Source organism: Salvelinus sp. IW2-2015, linkage group LG28, assembly GCF_002910315.2.
Source record: "Salvelinus sp. IW2-2015 linkage group LG28, ASM291031v2, whole genome shotgun sequence".
NCBI classification, from domain to species: domain Eukaryota; kingdom Metazoa; phylum Chordata; class Actinopteri; order Salmoniformes; family Salmonidae; genus Salvelinus; species Salvelinus sp. IW2-2015.
The window spans coordinates 644,180-663,064 of NC_036868.1; the positions used below are offsets into that span (position 1 = coordinate 644,180).

The 18,885-nt window shown below is 42.3% G+C and overlaps 1 pseudogene; it reads right to left on the bottom strand.

Annotated features, from left to right (window-relative positions):
- Window positions 1-18,212, bottom strand: part of LOC111954050 (serine/threonine-protein kinase MRCK beta-like) — a 122,209-nt pseudogene extending 103,997 nt beyond the window's left edge.
- Between the last annotated feature and the right edge of the window lie 673 nt (window positions 18,213-18,885).

The window sequence follows — 18,885 nt, forward strand, 5'->3', positions numbered from 1 at the left end:
ATGATGTACCGGTAGGTCGGTAGGAAATAGAGGAAGCAGGCTTGGCACAGCACCTAGTTTCAGTCAGAGTCTCATTCCAAATCCTCACTTCCACTGGTAATACTAAGCTATCGAAGTACTCTGAGGTGAAATGCGCACCGCATACAGTAGACATGTGCATAGTTCCCATACACCAATCTCCTTGCGTCAACCAGAAAAACCATTCCGACTTCAAAACGTGCATCTAATTTTTGGGCCACAAATTAGTCGTAAGCCCATCCTTGTGGGTATTACTGTACTGTGGGTATTACTGCACTAGCTACAAATGACAGAAAACGACAAAAAAAAACTTGTTCAACTGCCAAAAGCACAGGAGAAGAGTTGCCGTTTTTTGCATTAATTTAGATGGTTTCTTCTTCGTGGATGCTCACCAGTGCCAACACTTGGTTTGAAATGTAATTACATGCTAGCATAGCTAATAGCTAACTTTAGCCAGCTGGAACTAGCTAGGTAGCAATAGTGCATTGTGGGTAGCTTCAAATATATCCGTAATGAAGTTAATATGTAAAAATGCTAAAACATAACTATGTTTGTAGTTATAGGTAACCAGACTGCTCATCCACATACTTACATGTACATATTCTCATTCACCCCTTTAGATTTGTGTGTATTAGGTAGTTGTTGGGGAATTGTTAGATTACTTGTTAGATATTACTGCACTGTCGGAACTAGAAGCACAAGCATTTCGCTACACTCGCATTAACATCTGCTAACCATGAGTATGTGACAAATAAAATTTGATTTGACTAAAACTAAGTTAAAGTTTTTGACCACACAGTTGTTACTTTGGTGAGTAACCTTTAATAAAAAAATATATATACAATCTCGGCTTTCATTTGACATGCTCCTGTAAACTACACATTGGTGCCCATCGGTTCTTTTTACATGGAAATGCCTGAATATTTTTTTTTTTTAATGTAAAGATCCAAATATGCTACATAAAATATTCACACATTTAAATTGATATATTGGAAAATACCTTATATAAAATTCCCCAACGCCATTGAAAACCCCAGCTGTTCCTCCAGCAGCATCAGGTCATGAGAAAACTCCTTTAACTCTATCTAGGAGGGAGCAGTCCCTCAAAGACAGCACTTGTCATATTGGAGTAGTGACCCTGATGACTCACACAAGCCTGTCTGGATGCATTGACACTCACTTCACCAGCCATGCCATCAAAATCATTCAACCCCAGTTAACCATCTCCTTCCCCTACCAGCCAATGATTCTGGCAGGCACAACATGGCTAACATAAACATTGGTGGGGTTGTCTAATTGAGACGGCCATGCCAGGAGCAGGGCCTAATCTGTGTTTAAAGGCCCAGTGCAGTAAAAAATATTTCATATATATGGTTTCCACACTATAAGTTTGGAATAATACTATAATGCCATTTTAGTTTAAGAGCTGTTTGAAAAGAAATGATTTGATTGAAATTATTAAATTTTTTAAACGGCTGCATTGGACTTTTAAGCAGAGGGTGGGTGGGGTGGAGGTGGCTGGTAGCAGGAGGTTAAACCATCAGGGCTCCTCCCAGGGTTAATCTATTATCCAGCACCAGCTGCCACACATCCCCCTGCCCCCACCACACCGGCCATTTACAAGCGGCTCCATGCTTGGCCTACTGCTCGCTGTGCACTCGGCTAAGCCACTGGGACCGTAGCACCGGGCATCTCGGTGTACCCTACTGGGGAGCATCCAGGCCCAGGGATCAGGACACAGGTAGTGTGTCACGGAAGATAAAGCCGCTGTGACGAAGAAGGACACACGCAGCAGGGACCTCCAAGACTCAGTGGGATTTGCCTCAGGGTTCTGTGAGGGATAGCTGCTGTGTTGCAAGGTGAGCTTCAGAACGTTGAGAAACCATGAAAACCTGGTCTGTTCTCTTTCTTTGCAACATTTTGAATTTATATTTCATCAAGTCCCCGACAGCACTGTCCCACCCCTGAAATGTTGTCTTGAAGGTGACTGTAGGTTCATGGGTTCAATTTGGTACCGTCCTTCAGGCCTTGATCTGTCTTGACACCTTGGCAAAGGATGACAAATGGCCACAGACCTTCCTGGACAGGCCTCTTACCCAGCAGGCCTTTAAACCTCCATTAACCCACTTCCTCCATTGCTGCCTTTAAGACGCCAATTGTTTCTTATGTGGTTTCCTCTTCTTCGTCTGCACTGATAGAACAAAACAAAAAAATCTCATTCCCAGCTGGCATCTACCAAATTGCATTTACAGATCAGTGCAGATGAATGAGAGTGAACAGAGGGAGGAACAGAAGTGAACAGCCCTGAACAAACAGGAAACTGAGGTGACAAGGTTCCCTATGACCTGGACCATCTATGGGCATGGTCTCCACAAATTTGCCTGCATGAATAGTCACATGATGCTTGGAAGATTATAATTATAAGGCCCTGATAGATTGTGTTCAGATATGTATTGGTGTTACTCGCATACTCTTGCTATATAACAAAAGACAAGGACAGCAAGTTAATGGCAGCTTTACTCAGCCATTGTTGTGGTAGTCATAGATACAGGGATAAGCGCACATGCACACAACGATAACGAAACTGAACATGTTCATATCACATGACTGATTCACTAATTTCTCTCAAGTTATCAGGTAAGTAATAGTGAGTGTTTCAATTAGGGCAATAAAGCAACATTGTAAAACTGTGGTAGTCATAAATACAGTTGAAGTCGGAAGTTTAAATACACCTTAGCCAAATACATTTAAACTCAGTTTCACAATTCCTGACATTTAATCCTAGTAAGAAATCCCTGTTTTAGGTCAATTAGGATCACCACTATTTTCAGAATTTGAAATGTCAGAATAATAGCAGAGAGAATGATTTATTTCAGCTTTTATTTCTTTCATCACATTCCCAGTGGGTCAGAAGTTTACATACACTTAATTAGTATTTGGTAGCATTGCCTTTAAATTGTTTAACTTGGATCAATTGTTTCAGGTAGCCTTCCACAAGCTTCCCACAATAAGTTGCGTGAATTTTGGCACATTCCTCCTGACAGAGCTGGTTGTAACGGAGGTTTATAGGCCTCCTTGCTCGCACACGCTTTTTCAAATTCTGCCCACAAATTTTCTATGGGATTGAGGTCAGGGCTTTGTGAAGTCCACTCCAATACCTTGACTTTGTTGTCCTTAAGCCATTTTGCCACAACTTTGGAAGTATGCTTGGGGTCATTGTCCATTTGGAAGACCCATTTGCGACCAATCTTTAACTTCCTGACTGATGTCTTGAGATGTTGCTTCAATATATCCACATAATTTTCCTACCTCATGATGCCATCTATTTTGTGAAGTTCACCAGGCCCTCCTGCAGCAAAGCACCCCCACAACATGATGCTGCCACCCCCGTGCTTTACAGTTGGGATGGTGTTCTTCGGCTTGCAAGCCTCCCCCTTTTTCCTCCTAAAATAACAATGGTCATTATGGCCAAACAGTTCTATTTTTGTTTCATCAGACCAGAGGACATTTCTCCAAAAAGTAAGATCTTTGTCCCCATGTGCAGTGCAAACCGTAGTCTGGCTTTTTTATAGCGGTTTTGGATCAGTGGCTTCTTCCTTGCTGAGCGGCCTTTCAGGTTATGTCGATATAGGACTCGTTTTACTGTGGATATAGATACTTTTGTACCTGTTTCCTCCAGCATCTTCACAAGGTCTTTTGCTGTTGTTCTGGGATTGATTTGCACTTTTCGCACCAAAGTACTTTCATCTCTAGGAGACAGAACGCGTCTCCTTCCTGAGCGGTATGACGGCTGCGTGGTCCCATGGTGTTTATACTTGCGTACAGTTGTTTGTACAGATGAAAGTGGTACCTTCAGGCATTTAGAAATTGCTCCCAAGGATGAACCAGATTTGTGGTGGTCTCCATTTTTTTTTCTGAGGTCTTGGCTGATTTCTTTAGATTTTCCCATGATGTCAAGCAAAGAGGCACTGAGTTTGAAGGTTGGCCTTGAAATACATCCACAGATACACCTCCAATTGACTCAAATGATGTCAATTAGCCTATCAGAAGCTTCTAAAGCCATGACATCATTTTCTGGAATTTTCCAAGCTGTTTAAAGGCACAGTCAACTTAGTGTATGTAAACTTCTGACCCACTGGAATTGTGATACAGTGAATTATAAGTGAAATAATCTGTCTGTAAACAATTATTGGAAAAATTACTTGCGTCATGCACAAAGTAGATGTCCTAACCGACTTGCCAAAACTATAGTTAACAAGAAATTAGTGGAGTGGTTGAAAAACGAGTTTTAATGACACCAACTTAAGTCTACGTAAACTTCCGATTACAACTGTACATGGATAAACTGGTAGTTATATCACGACTGATTCACTCTTATTTCTCTAAAGTTGTAAGTTAAGTAATAGAGTGTTTTCAATTAAGGCAATAAAGCAACATTCTAAAAAGTAGCCTAGTATCTTCCAGCAAAGGTTACCCTTTGCTGGAAGGGTGAAACCTACACAGAAGTGAAACTGCCCACAATAGACTTCTTAATCTCAGACTTTCACTAGCTAGCACAGTTCCCACAGCTTCCCTTTCGCAAGAGTGGCATTCACACTTCCTTTTCCTGTGGGTTTGTGAGAAACCTCAGATGAGACCACAGAGTTCCACGTCACCCTGGCTTGTCCCACCAGCTGCAGACACAGTGCCCTTTGGGTGTGTTGTCATCCGAGATGGGGGGGCTGTAGGGTGACCTCACTTGGGGCTGCAGCACTTAATGTTGACAATAGGGCTGGGACAATACCAGTATATATATWTTTTTTTTTAATTTAACTAGTCAAGTCAGTTAAGAACAAATTCTTATTTACAATGACGGCCTACCCCGGCCAAACTCGGACGACGCTGGACCAATTGTGCACCGCCCTATGGGACACCTAATCACGGCCGGATGTGATATAGCCGGGATTCGAACCAGGGACTGTAGTGACATCTCTTGCACTGAGATGCAGAGCCTTAGACCGCTGCGCCACTCATGATACTCGTTATTAGTATCGTGGCAAGGAAACAAAACAAGAAGCGGATTGGGAACAAAACACTATTGTTCAGAGGCACATTTATTTATTTTCCAAGCTATAGTGAACAATGAGTATTTACTCATGCTCCGAGTGCATTCTTCAACAACGTGGCTAACTAGTAATTCTTCGTGGCTAGCTAGTTATCCAGTTAACCCTACTGACTTACTATGGACTTGGGACTTATTCACTGAACTGTCCTCAAGCCAGGACAATGGCAAGAGGCAAAACAATACACAAAGCAACCATTTTACTTCACAACTATCAGCTAGCTCTATGAGAATCATAATAATGTAGCTAACCAGATAGTTTTTGCCTGTTAAACTGTTATTTATTTTTTTACATGGTTTACAATTTTTTTTTTTGCATAGTTTCCGTTGAAGCTTGCACGCTTCAACATATTTACAAACGGAGTAAAGCATTCAAGAAGAGCCCTCTGTGCTCCGTTTCGCAAACTTTGATTTGGTCTCATACTCCGACCCTCCCGTGCTCTAATTTGCGTGCTTGGAGCACAGTAGTATGCATTTTGAGAAACAAAATACACACAGCAGGTTTTTAAAAAGGACCAAAGAGTATGGGCTGCTTTGTGTTCCAATTTTTGACATGGAAAAAAAATATTGCGTTACAAGTATCGTCACAGCCATGGTTGACAACATTGTTCTAATGGACCAGTGGAGTGTAAATGTATCGGGGACCCACATTTTTGTTGTGGTGCTGAGGTGGTTTAGGTACTTCTTTGATGTTCCAAAAGTTGTCAAATTTAGTGACTGCTGTGTTTCAGTGTTATTTTCACCTCAAACGTGGAAACTAGAGGTCGACCGATTATGATTTTTCAACGCCGATACCGATTATTGGAGGACCAAAAAAAGCCGATAGAGATTAATCTGCCGATTTTTTTTTGGGGGGGGGGGGGATAATGACAATTACAACAATACTGAATGAACACTTATTTTAACTTAATATAATACATAAATAAAATCAATTTAGCCTCAAATAAAATGAAACATGTTCAATTTGGTTTAAATAATGCAAAAACAAAGGGTTGGAGAAGAAAGTAAAAGTGCAATATGTGCCATGTAAAAAAGCTAATGCTTAAATTTCTTGCTCAGAACATGAGAACATATGAAAGCTGGTGGTTCCTTTTAACATGAGTCTTCAATATTCCCATGTAAGAAGTTTTAGGTTGAGGTTATTATAGGAATTATAGGACTATTTCTCTCTATACCATTTGTATTTCATATACCTTTGACTATTGGATGTTCTTATAGGCACTTTAGTATTGCCAGTGTAACAGTATAGCTTCCGTCCCTCTCCTCGCCCCTACCTGGGCTCGAACCAGGAACACATCGACAACAGCCACCCTCGAAGCATCGTTACCCATCGCTCCACAAATGCCGCGGCCCTTGCAGAGCAAGGGGAACAACTACTCCAAGTCTCAGAGCGAGTGACGTCACCGATTGAAACGCTATTAGCACGCACCCCGCTAACTAGCTAGCCATTTCACATGGGTTACACCAGCCTAATCTCGGGAGTTGATAGGCTTGAAGTCATAAACAGCTCAATGCTTGAAGCACTGCGAAGAGCTGCTGGCAGAACGCACAAAAGTGCTGTTTGAATGAATGCTTACGAGCCTGCTGCTGCCTACCATCGCTCAGTCAGACTGCTCTATCAAATATCAAATCATAGACTTAATTATAACATAATAACACACAGAAATACGAGCCTTTGGTCATTAATATGGTCGAATCCGGAAACTATCATTTCGAAAACAAAACGTTTATTCTTTCAGTGAAATACGGAAGCGTTCTGTATTTTATCTAACGGGTGGCATCCCTAAGTCTAAATATTGCTGTTACATTGTACAACCTTCAATGTTATGTCATAATTATGTACAATTCTGTCAAATTATTTACGGTCTTTGTTAGGAATAAATGGACTTTATTCCTTTGTTAGGAATAAATGGACGTTCGCAACGAGCCAGGCGGCCCAAACTGCTGCATATACACTGACTGCTTGCACGGAACGCAAGAGAAGTGACACAATTTCCCTAATTATAAGAAATTCATGTTAACAGGCAATATTAACTAAATATTCAGGTTTAAAAATATATACTTGTGTATTGATTTTAAAGAAAGGCATTGATGTTTATGGTTAGGTGCAACGACAGTGCTAAATCATCACCTGTTTGGCGAAGTAGGCTGTGATTCGATGAGAAATTAACAGGCACCGCATCGATTATATGCAATGCAGGACACACTAGATAAACTAGTAATATCAACCATGTGTAGTTAACTAGTGAATGTGAAGATTGATTGTTTTTTATAAGTGTAATGCTAGCTAGCAACTAACCTTGGCTTCTTGCTGCCCTCGCGTAACAGGTAGTCAGCCTGCCACGCAGGCTCCTCGTGGAGTGCAATGTAAGCAAGGCAGGTGGTTGGAATAGTAAACGGAAGGTTGCAAAAACTAATCCCCGAGCTGACAAGGTCAAAATCTGTCATTCTGCCCCTGAACAAGGCAGTTAACACATCGTTCCTAGGCCGTCACTGAAAATAAGAACGTGTTCTTAACTGACTTGCCTAGTTCAATAAAGGTGTAAAAAAATCTATATATATAAAGAAATTATTATTTTTTTAAATTTTATTATACATTTTTATTTTATTTTTATTTTTTTCTTCGTTTTTTTATTTATTTTATTTATTTTTTTAAAATCGGCGATAAAAAGTGTTATGAAAACTCGAAATCGGCCCTAATTAAATCGGCCATTCCGATTAATCGATCGACCTCTAGTGGAAACAGCTCAACCACCAAGTGAAATGTGATACGCCGACTCTTTCAGCTTTGTAGCCAAGAGGAGGTCCGTGGTGACAAACTCCAAAAGCTGTGGAGGAAAGTGCTCGGTAAATGTACACCACAGTTGTCTAAACAAGTTAGTGGCACAACAGCAAAGACTACACAGGTCTGACAGAACATTACAATATCTCTCACTGGACTGTTTTCACTCAGGGGGAAATGGTCTCTCTGTGTGGTGTATGGAAACAGGCTTCTAGTTCAGGTACCTTCGCTTCTTGGATACAGAAACAATGGTGGACATCTTAAAACAAAAAATGGGGACAGCAGACTGGGATAGGGAGAAATTGAATATGTCCATAAACACTCCAGCCAGCTGGTCTGCGCATGTTCTGAATGCCGGCAGCCTTGAGGGTGTTAACAAGCTTTAAAATGTCTTACTCACATCAGCCACGGAGAGCGAGAGCTCACAGACCTCGGGGGTGGCCTGTGTCAGCGGCACCGTGTTATTCTCAAAGCGGGCGAAGAAGGTGTTTAGCTTGTCCGGGAGCGAGACAGTGTCGGCGACGTAGCTGATTTCCCCTTTATAACACGTGATTGTTTGGAGTCTCTGCCACATACGTCTCGTATCTGAGCCGTTGAATTGCAACTCCACTTTGTCTCCGTACTGACGTTTTGCCTGTTTGATTGCCTTATGGACGGAATAACTCAGCTCGGAGGCAACACAGAACACATCCCAGCACGTGTGATAAAAACAGTCTTGAAGCATGGATTCCGATTGGTCAGACCAGCGTTGAGTAGACTTTAAACAGGAAGTACCCGAGTATCTGCCTATAGGAAGTGAAGGGAACAGAGTCGTGATCCGATTTGCCGAAGGGAGGGCAGGGGGAGGGTCTTGTAGCCATCCTGGAAGGGCGAGTGACAATGGTTGAGAGTTTTTGAAGCGCGAGTACTGCAGGCGATGAGTTGATAGAACTTTGTAAGCGTTTCCCTTTAGATTTGCTTTATTAATAACCAACATTTCAGTTAAATAGTTCAGCACTACAGCCTACATTTTCAATACATTTGGTAGAAATATGTAAGGGTGCAACAGCAAATCTGTAAAAGTCATGGGGCACAGCTAAGTTTATAGCTAAGTTTTTAAGCTGCCACCATGTGACCATTGTGTTTCAATTCAGAAATGAGAGGGTATTGACTATAAAAGGTCTCTCCCCTGGAGAGTCAGAATATCCACAGTGGGCCCTGAAATTACAACAGATATGTGAAAAACTGTGTCCACACCACATTGTACATTTATTTACAGCGTAAATATTTATATAGTATTTATTTTTAATGACCATTTAATTTACTTCTCACTTCCTTCCTCCTATGGACATTCCCAAACTGACTCGTACCCTGCGCACACGACTGTACATATTAATATTTACTTTGTCTAATTAACTTTTATTTATTTTACTTTTTCATTTTACCTGCTCTGTTATAATTTCAGGGTACAGTGAAAATGATATGCCTCCCTGTGACTAATAAACTATCACTGTGAAATTCCAAAAGAATGCCAAAACCCTGTTCAGCAACTATTCCTCACTGCTACACAGAGTCGTCACACACAGGGCCAGTTGAACAGCTGAGAGGCCAAACCAAAACGTTGGTAATCAATGTCTTTGGGGCACCGGGTGTGACGGATCCAAATGTGTGTGGCACGTGGTGACCTTGAGCAAGGTCCCATCATCCCACCAGCATCACTTGGCAACAGGGCCACAATCGCAACAGAACTACATTACCCATCCAGGTGCATGGGGATGTTAATACCACACTGAGCCATTTTCCACTGTGGAGGCCTCATGCCTGTGAGGAAGGCTTTGAGGGAAATGCTTGGGAGCCAAACGGCTAGGCCTAATCTGTGTCATGCCTGCAGCCTAGCGCCTGGGAGCAGAGGAGGGGAGAACGCCCACACGTCTGGTGTTGGGGGAGGATATTAGCAGGAATGAACGGAATTCTCTATGGTCATGCCATGGCTGCAAGCCAGGAGACTCCTGTTCCCCTGTGACATTAACTTTACAAAACAGACCTTAGCTAAACAAGTAAGATTCCATTTCAAACTTGCCAAATATCTCATTAGTAAGCAAAAAGACAGGGCCGTAAAGTAAGAATGAAAGACAGAGGAATCCCTTTCCAAACACTGCCTTTGTTCCAGTAACATCACTCCTCTTGTTTAGCTGCATCAATGGGAGTTAGCGCTTGAATATCCACCATTCTGAGAGGCATTCCTGAATCCTGACAAGCCCCGTCCTGTCTCTGTTCAGTCTGCCTGTGAAGAGTGGGGTGTACGCGTGTGACGCAACAGCCCTGTTTGTGAGGTATGTTTTGAGTCAGGGTGGCCCTGGGAGAGAAGATGCCTCATGCAATAAAACACACCGAGCCAGCCGGGCAAATGTGAGTTGTCAGGCAGCAAAAACTAAACATGGAGAACAGAGGACATACCAGACATATCCTCAGTAATAGGAGTCGCCGCCTCCCTTTCTGCAGATTCCTTACGCAGTACAGACCTCCTAAGCTCAACCATTATGAAGCAGACGCGGAAAAGAGCACCTTCATTTCCCTGAGATTGGGCCTCAAAAGTCTTACATTTGTCAGTGTTGTAAGTCATTGTATGAAATGGATCATTATGGATAGGCACCTCAAATGAAATAATGATCATGGGCTAGGTCTATGATGAGAGTTGTTCCAGAGTGACTAACTGATAGGAATGATGATCGTATCCTGGCTCTGAGTAGCATTCATTTGCTGCAGTAAGAGGGTGTGGCCTGTTAACATTTGGCTTGGCATGCTGGCACAGCGGAGCATTCTGAAAGGTAAGCAAGAAACCACACTTAACAATACTACCCCTCCCCAGGACATCCACAACGAGTGTGGTCACAATATTTAACGTATCATTAAAAAAAAAGGGGAAAACAGCACGCGTTACACAATATCTTGATTGAATTGAGGCTTATAAAAGTAAAGGTATTCTGAAAGTGGGTGAGGCAAGTACGGTTAATGGCAGTCTAACATGGAGGCATATTATTATTATTATTATTATTGTGTTATTATTGTTATTAGTTATTGTTATGTATTAGTTATTATTATTATGATATTATTATGTTGTATGGATGTATAGATGTTGATGCAATGTAAACAGTAGTAACCCTTCCAGAGTGTAAAGGGCTGTAGGGAGCAGCTGTTCCACAGAAGGGGGACTAAGAATGAGAAACTCAGGATGTGTAGTGCAATCATGATTTTCAGAAGGCAATCACCGACTATTATGTTGGCCTATGCCCAAATTAAAAACAACCCTAGTTTAAATAAAATGGGTGGCGCAGTGGTCTAGGGCACTGCATCGCAGCGCTAGCTGTGCCACCAGAGACTCTGGGTTCGTGCCCAGGCTCTGTCGGAGCCGGCCGCAACCGGGAGGTCCGTGGGGTGACGCACAATTGGCCTAGCGTCGTCCGGGTTAGGGAGAGTTTGGCCGGTAGGGATATCCTTGTCTCATCGCGCACCAGCGACTCCTGTGGCAGGCCGGGCGCAGTGCGCGCTAACCAAGGGAGCCAGGTGCACGGTGTTTCCTCCGACACATTGGTGCGGCTGGCTTCCGGGTTGGAGGRGCGCTGTGTTAAGAAGCAGTGCGGCTTGGTTGGGTTGTGTTTCGGAGGACGCATGGCTTTCGACCTTCGTCTCTCCCGAGCCCGTACGGGAGTTGTAGCGATGAGACAAGATAGTAATTACTAGCGATTGGATACCACGAAATTGGGGAGAAAAGGGGGTAAAATTATTACATTTAAATTTAAATAAAAAGGTGATGSTTATTTTGTGTGAGAGTGAGGATGCACAAGAGGAGACGCAGCGGTAAAAGGGAATATGGCCATTATCATTTCACAATATTTTTGCCGGTATTTTTAGTTTCTGAATAATACAAGTTCTAGATTTGCTTTAGGAGTAGTGAGTGATCCTAGGGGTGGCAACCCACATTCTAGGTGATTTCAATGGGTCTTTCTCCATTCTGATTGTTTTATACTTTTTAAATCAAATTTAAACCAAAAATAAATCAGCATTTATCCATTTTCAGCACTCATTTTAGATTATTTCCACACTACCGCGTAGCATACTACCAGATACCTATAGACTTCCAGTCACTGCATTAATGTTACTTAGCATTGGCTAGCAAAACTACCTCTAACTTCCTTCATACTGGACACAGACATAAAAATGGTATCCACGAGTTCATATGACTCTGGTGAACTAACTAACTGTACCCATTTTGTGTCTCAACTCCTCAAATTGCAGGAAGAGCAGAACCTACTAAAAATGAGAGCATTGATTCTGGAAAATGTATGCTCAGTTTGACGAGCTCAGCATTGCGATACCACATACCGCTAGCAGCTTTTTAGCCAAAGACTGTTAAACTAGCTGTCTAGTCTGTTGTATAAATGTGCAATGAGCATATAAAAAAACTATTATATAAGGAATGGGCAACTCATTCTCATTCTGAAATAAGGTAGGTCACTTGATTTCAACATCTGAACAAAGTGGACAGGCTAACACGCTGTTCAAACAGTTGGAGACGGACAGAAGGGTGTGTACAATTCAACTGCTCTACCTTGTTAGTTAGCAAATAGTTCCAAGTTTGCTAGACTTAAAATATAAAGACTAGCTCGCTACTCACTAGCATGTTGGGTTGTGCTTAAGAGATTGTTTATGAGATCTCTTAAGCACAACCCATTTTCTATAATGCCTCCTACAAAAAGTGAGTCATTATTAGTGAATACACATTATACATGGTTCTGGTTACATTTGTAACAAAAAGTGCATTTTAATAGACTGCCTTGAAAGCCAGATCACTGATGATTGCAAAAAAAGCAGGTTAAACTATTTTGATAAAATAATACAATTATTAGTGGTGATTGTGAAAGACTTATGTAAAGTGACAGTCCCATGTTTCATGAGCCYAAATAAAAGATCCCAGAAATGTTCCATACGCACAAAAAGCTACATTTTCTCAAAAATGTTGTGCACAAATTTGTTTACATCTGTTAGTGAGCATTTCTCTTTTGCCAAGATAACCCATTCAAATGACGTGTGGCATATCAAGAAGCTGATTAAACAGGGTGATTATTACAAAGGTGCACCTTGTGCTGGGGTCAAGAAAATACCACTAAAATATGCAGTTTGTCACAACACAATGCCACAGATGTCTCAAGTTGAGGGAGCATGCAATTGGTATGCTGACTGCTGGAATGTCCACCAGAGCTATGGTCAGATAATTGAATGTTCATTTCTCTACCATAAGCCGCCTCCAGTGTAATTTTTGATTATTTGGCAGTACGTCCAAACAGCCTCACAACGTGTACCCACGCAAGCCCAGGACCTCCACATCCGGCTTCTTCACCTGCGGGATCGTCTGAGACCAGCCACCCGGAGAGCTGATGAAACTGTGGGTTTGCACAAGCGAAGAATTTCTGCACAAAGTGCCCCATGGTGGCAGTGGGTTATGATATGGGCAGGCATAAGCTACGGACAACAAACACAATTMTATTTTATCGATGGCAGTTTGAATGCACAGAGATACTGTGACAAGGCTCATTGTCGTGCCATTCACCCGCCGCCATCACCTCATATTTTAGCATGATAATGCACGGCCCCATGTCACAAGGATCTGTACATAATTCCTGGAAGCTGAAAATGTCCCAATTCTTCCATGGCCTACATACTCAGACATGTCATTCAATGAGCATGTTTGGGATGCTCTGGTTAGATGCGTGCGACAGCGTGTTCCAGTTACAGCCAATATCCAGCAACTTTGCACAGCCATTGAAGGGGTGTGAGACAACATTCCACAGGCCAATATCAACAGCCTGATCAACTGTGAAGGAGATGTGTCGCACTGCATSAGGCAAATTGTGGTCACACCAGATACAAACTGTTTTTCTGATCCACGCCCATACCTTTTTTTTTAAGGTATCTGTGATCAACAGATGCATATCTGTATTCCTAGTCATATGACATCCATAGATTAGGCCCTAATGAATTTATTTCAATTGACTGATTTCCTGACATGAACTGTAACTCAGTAAAAACGTTTAAATTGTTGCATATTGCGTTTACATTTTTGTTCAGTGTAGACAGAAAGATAATCGCCCATAAATTGGAGAAAATAATCAGCCAGGACTAGTAGGAACCAACGTTTTGGTCAGTGTTTCCCAGGGGACCCTTTAGTCTTCTTCCTAAAATMTATTATTTTACTTCATGTAGCTAACATATTCATGCTTTGCCTATTCCTCTCTGATTTAGAATATACTTGCACAGACAACATGATGATTGAGGCCTACACCAGCAATGGTATCATGCTGTATTAGCTAGCTACGTTTGCTACGACTCAGTACATTTATTAGCTAGCCAGCTGATTAGCTATTAGCATTAGCAGCTAAAACTATTTCATTTAGCCACAACTTGCTTAGCAAAGACAAACTAGATGCTTTCAGACAGTAAGATACACAAACTAATAGTGTAATTATAGAACGCTTGTGGATTTATATTAGGAAGCAAAGTGTAAAGCAGCAACTTTTGTCGGCAACATCTTTCTGCATCTGCTGCATTGACTATGCAGACTGAAGACAACTGCAAGTGGTTTCGTGGTCAAGCAACAACGACACTGCTTGAGTGACAGGAGGCGGGGCTTAGCGAGAGAGAGTGAGAGCGACGAATCAGGTAGCGGAGTAAACTATATTTTTTAAATGGACGTTACACACAGCGGAGGGGCGTATCACATTTAACATACCAAACATTGAAATGCTGTGCATCAACCGGTCCGTGTATCAATACGCTTTATATAGTAAAATACGGTATAAGCTTACCGCCCAGCCCAGGTTTGGAACTGGCAAAGATACACTAGCGCCGCTCCCAAGGGTGCTTGCTGGAAATCAAGTCGCAGCAGAATCCTATGCTGATACTCACCACTGACTGCAAATAGTAATTAATATTTTTATACCGTCTTATCCTCCATGGAGTTGGCTGAAATAGCCCTCTTGTCCGAGTGGCAGTGGGGCAATAAACACCTGCACAGCAGTCTCCTTCTCCCACTGYCCTTGGCAGCTAATTCACTCAGCTAACAGTTCTTGCTGCACAGGTGCACAGGAATCTGGGCTCTCCTTGGGTATACTAATGGGAGAAGGCCACTTCAAGCATATCAACTTAATAACACCATCGATATACAACACACAGGTTGGTGGTTGTAAAGTGTGTACATATGTTGAACGCAGAACATTCACAAGACCTGAATTTCAAAAGAAAATTGTTGGTGAAGCAAACTGCAATTCATCAACATCTGCTATTCAGCAATTCTTCAAGGGGACTTTCAGGCTAAATATGTGATGTGGCCACTGGAATTAGGGGAGTGGAGTAGATTCTGCCAGAAGGTTACAGTGTGAAGTAAATTCTGCCAGAAGGTTACAGTGTGAAGTAAATTCTGCCAGAAGGTTACAGTGTGAAGTAAATTCTGCCAGAAGGTTACAGTGTTAAGTAAATTCTGCCAGAAGGTTACAGTGTGAACTTGCTGCACTGGTCAATATTAGAGTGTGAGGCGCGGTCAATATGTCTGTCACTGATAATGAGGGGCAGATCACACCGCTGCTCTTCAGTGAACTAGCTAGACTCCCAGCCCTTGACCAATGTATTTGCTGAGATCCAACTTTGCTTTGTCAGTGCCAGAGTAATAAATATATGAACCTTGGTGGATATCAAAGGTCCAATACACTTTTCTTAACATGGCGGTGTAAAAGGATGGGAGGACTGAAAAACCACAAACCTCCACTAAGCTATTTAGCCTGTTGGGCAGATGACAGCCTCCTTTTGACAGAGTAGAATCTTCATGGTTTGTGTTAAGTAGGACAAGACGTGGGCAAAACATTTGCTACAGAAAACTAAAATAAGTATTTTTCTAGGACAACTTTGAGTAGGCTAGTAAGCTAGCCTACCTCCCCATTTGAAAACACTTTTACCCATTGTGTGTGGACTGAACACAACCCTGATGTGTTGGATCAAACCAAAACCACAGACACAGATCAGTCTCATGGACCTGCCTGTCACAAATCATGTGTAGGGCTTTGGGAACTGTTCATTATGCTACAGTGTCATTTAGCAGTCCTGGTTGAGTTCCCAAAGGACCATTCACACACAGGCCAAGGCTGGACCATTCACACACAGGCCAAGGCTGAACCAAACGAGCCCAGAGGTCAGGCAGGTAAATGTGTTGTTCAGGCTAGAGGAGAATTGGTCTTGGACAGTCAAAACCGAGTTGTGGCACCTGCTGATGATAGCTCCGAGGACAGCAACAGTCTTACATTATAGTAATTTTGCAGATGCTCTTACTCAGAGCAATTTACAGGAGCAATTAGGGGTAAGTGCCTTGCTCAAGGGCACAACGAGAGATTTTCACCTAGTCAGATCGGGGATTCGAAACCAGCGACCTTTCGGTTACTGGACCAATGCTCTTAACCGTAAGACTACCTGCCGCCCTACATCTTTTCGGGAGCAGACACACTGGGGTGTAATCTCATTACTGACGTCAATGAAATGCCCAGGGAAGAGAATCCTCTCATTGTGTTGGATGACTGCAGCCCAAAGGCCAGGTTGGACTACGTGTCTGGATTGGAGCAGATTGTGGGGAGGTACTGTGAGCAGCCTAGGTGAGCCATGGTGCATAATAGTAAAGACTGTTTCACAAGTTATGTCCTGATATAAAACGTGAGGAATTCTGGCACACAAAAAAAGGTTGCTTATTATTCATTCTGAAGAATAACAAGCAGCCTAGTAGGCTAAATTAATAACTTTAGCCTCAAATTGGAACAGTCCTCCATTAACCTCGACCTGGAAAGTATAAACCTAAGGTTATGAGCCTCATCACCTGATTCTAAACACCAGTCCTTAGGCTCAACCTGGAGATGGTTACATTTGTATAACAGCTCTGACAAGCAAAAAGTAAACAATACCTGATAGGACAGAAGAAATGACAAAAATAGGCAACTGGTTTCTTTAACAAACACAATCTTTTTGAGTTGCGCACTGTTTGTAATCTGAGTCCAAGCACTGAGTCACAGTAGATAGTCCAATAAACAGTACATTCACCTCTGTAAGAGAATATTAACCAGGCAACAGTTCAGAAACCACTGTTTAGTGTTAAGAGATTTCAAGAACAAGGAATTGTAATGAAGGTATTGGTTATTCCACAAAGTATATGCACAAGGTATCATTACTTGTAATATAAGTAGGTAGGCTAATAACTTTAGAATTGATTAATGGAAATGTTGCTGTTTGCTGTCATTTCATTGTTCCAAATGATTGACTAACGTTACTAGGCCATCCCATTTTCAGAAATGGGGTGAACTAGTCAGCTAGTTAGCTAGCTATCTGTCTACTGTACATACCTAGCATAGCTAGGATTACAAGTAATGGATCATTGCACATAGATTGCACGGGCTGTGATCGCTCGTACTGTCATATAACTTGTTATCAAATCTAACAATTTAACTTACCCCATTCCAGAAAGTCTGTCACGTGCTTCTCCCGTTTTAAAGGAGAGTTGCTGCATTCGTTGTACAAACATATCAATATATCCAGAAGGGTCTCGACGCTCAGTGAACTTGCATTATTTGGAGTTCCGTCCACTAGCAATTGCTCCAACTTCTTCAGGCGCACCTTCGCTGACATTTTTCTATCAATTAGCTACCACTCCCTTCGCCGAAGAATCGCTCCCCGAGTTAGTATGGGAGAAGAAATCAAGCTAACCCTGCCCCCTTCAAGCGCAACCGAAAATACGTATTTGGCCAATATTGGAGCACTGAAGTCCGAGTCTCCAACTTGCTATCTAGACGTGTACTAGTAGCTAGCTAGCTAAAAAAATAAGACCGACATGTTGTATAGAAAATGCTTTGTTTTTAGCGTCGCCACTGTGTTCCCTTCACTCAGACTCGAGGCCCAGTGCGTCCCATTTGCTTTAATCCCGACAAATCTGTACTTTCTACCTAGAAAATGGGATGTCGGGTTTCCCCCAGTCGAATCTCAGGTTGACCGGTCGTCCATTCTCTCCTTCGGATTATCTACTCGCTCGCATGCCCGATATATGTTCTTCAACACTGCTAAATAGAGGTATGTCCACCAAAATTGGGGAGTGGCTGTCTTTTCGTAGATGAATCCCTTTTTCTTACTAGCTTCTACTAGTAGCTAGCTGGTGTCTCTCACTATTGAGCGTAATATGGCAAAATTCGTGTCCAGCCTTGTCTCTCCCTACCTTCCAAAAGAATCCAGACCGGGGACTATGGAGTACCCGCCTACCCACACCGGAAACGCTATGGATAGGTGACGTCATTCGATGATTGACAGACACTGGGAGTAAACTGGCACTGACCTCACCAGCAGAACGCCATCATTATTATAGTATCGGTGTGTGGATAACACTTACCGGCACATATATTAGATAAATAAGTTGAAGGATGTGTGTTAAAGGCATACCATACCAAAAACGAACAATATATATGTATATATATATATGTGAATGTGCAAATAGACAATTAAACTACAATCTTTCTACCAATAGTGTTTATGCTTTGGGAATTGCAAAAACATTTTAGTATTGAATGACAGGACAAAAAACATACTGAATAAAGTCATCATCATCCTATAGCTGTGTGGTTGACTGGAGAGTATAATGGTATAGTTGATGGGGAGGGAGAAGAGGACTAGGGATTGTTGGATTCATCTTAGGGTGGTAGTGGTGGAGGAGGAGAGGGACATGCTGGGGTGGTAATGGTGGAGAGGGACAGGACATGTTTGGTTGGAAGTGGTGGAGGAGGAGAGGGACATGTTAGGATGGTAGTGGTGGAGGAGGAGAGGGACAGGACATGTTAGGGTGGTAGTGGTGGAGGAGGAGAGGGACATGTTGGTGGTAGTGTCGAGGAGGCAGAGGACAGGACATGTAAGTGGTATGGCGGGACGCGACGAG